Here is a 1,968-nt window from a genome sequence, read left to right as displayed (position 1 = left end):
CCTTCAACCTCAGCACACAATCTAAGCAGGGTAACAATTTGTGTCCAGCTGTCCATATTTTAATTATATTGTCTGACCAAACAATCTCATTTCTTACATTTTTTTTCCACCTTCCTAGTTGCCAGTTAAAGGAGCTGTATAAGGTCCATCTTCAAAAACAAATAAGGAAAAGTGACATGGAGATGGACCTTATACAGCTTGAAATGGAAGAGAAAAGGCTCCTCGTTAAAAAAGCAGCACTTGAAATTGAATTACTGGAGCATCGCCTTAAGATGAGAACTTGTCTGAATATTCTGTCACAACAATCTGTTGCATGATAAAAGTGTTGGGTGTATGTATATCTGTGTATGTATAAAGCAACATAAAAAAAAAAAAACCTTTGTATTGAATTTTACTTTTTTTTTTCCAGAAAATAAAGAAATGAAGTGCCTGGCAGACCAGTGCAAAAAAACTAATAAAAGTAATTTTGACAGATCCTGTCTCTCAAAAGTCTCCCGTCTCTGTTGGCCTGTAGAGTCTGTAGGTGTTCCTCTGGGCCATCTTCCTCAATACAAGGAAGGTGGCTCTCTCCTCTTATAGTGGCAATATTGTGAAGCACAACACAAGCCACTATAATGTCACATGCCCTCTCTGGACTAACCCGGAGTCCACGCAGACACTGAAACCGAGATTTGAGGATCCTATAGTCATCTCCACCTTGGCCCGTGTTCGGCTGTGAGCCAGTTAAAGCGTGTCTGTGGTCCAGGCTCAGGTTCAGGGTAGGGTGTCATTAAATAGGGCAGACAAGGGGTATCCTCTGTCCCCCAACAAGTAAACCGTTGTACTGTCCTGTAATGATTGAAGTGTACAACACAAATATAGTAAAAAGGAAAAAAAAATTATATAAAGTAAAACATACCCTGCTGAAATGCCTGGCATAATGATGACTCGCGGAAAATTCTGGCATCATGCACAGATCCTGGCCATTTTGCCTCGACATTAGTAATTATTTGGGTAGCCTCACATATTACCTATGTAGTGGAAAAAGTAATGACTTTAATGATTTTAAGAAGGGAAAAAAAGTTAAGTTGTTACCTGCACATTGATACTATGAACAGATTTCCTATTAACATAGTCTCCCTCATTTATTGATGGAGCTTTAATAGGAATGTGAGTGCCATCAATGCACCCAATTACATTTGGAAACCCTGAAACAGAAAGTTATGGAAGTATGAAGTGTGTGTGCATAATGAATACATGTATAGATATCAATAATATGATTAAATATGCATCATAGATTTTACTACAAAGGACAAACCTGCCACTCTGTGGAATTCGTCTTTAATAATAAACAGAGGTTTATGGCCAGGGAACTGTACAAACGTGGGTAAGAACTGTTTAAGTGCCAGACATACTGAACGAACGGCTCTACACACAGTTGCCTTTCCCACATGCTCCGAATCGCCCACACTGTACAAAAAATGGCCAGACGCAAAAAACCGAAGTGCTATGCACAAAATGTTTTCTGTGCTAAGCGCAGAACCGATGTTTGTCACATTTGCGACATGCGGTTTTAAAAGACGTGTTAAATAAACTAAGGAATCTTTTGAAAAAACGATAACGCTCTCTTTTAAATATTCATTGGGGTATGCAAACACGTCAATACGTGGTCGTATAACCCTCTCCCGATTTAAAAACCTCGTATAAGTTGTGCTTCTACGTCCACAGGATCTTCCTCAAAAGGGCACGCCATGCTCACCAACCTTCTGAAACTAAGTTACTTGAAACATAACCTGCTCCCGAGCAGGTTATCTTCAGAGAGTCAGTTGTTATGGTTACATACATACCCAGAAAGTTACCTCCGTTTTTGGAACTGGAAAGTTGAGGTTATCCACGAACTTACCCTTAAACATACCCAGGTATGTCACATAACCTGCTTTCTGAATACCCCCTGGTCTAATCAGTGGGAAGTATTGCCAGTCTGACTGC

The 1,968-nt window shown here is 39.8% G+C and overlaps 1 pseudogene; it reads right to left on the bottom strand.

The window, feature by feature from the left end:
• Positions 1-396: 396 nt before the first annotated feature.
• Positions 397-1,732, bottom strand: LOC122361106 (annotated as a pseudogene).
• Between the last annotated feature and the right edge of the window lie 236 nt (positions 1,733-1,968).

Source organism: Puntigrus tetrazona, chromosome 16 (genome assembly GCF_018831695.1).
Source record: "Puntigrus tetrazona isolate hp1 chromosome 16, ASM1883169v1, whole genome shotgun sequence".
NCBI lineage: Eukaryota > Metazoa > Chordata > Actinopteri > Cypriniformes > Cyprinidae > Puntigrus > Puntigrus tetrazona.
The sequence above is the reverse complement of the archived record's forward strand: the minus strand, read 5'-3'. Positions and strand labels throughout refer to the sequence as shown.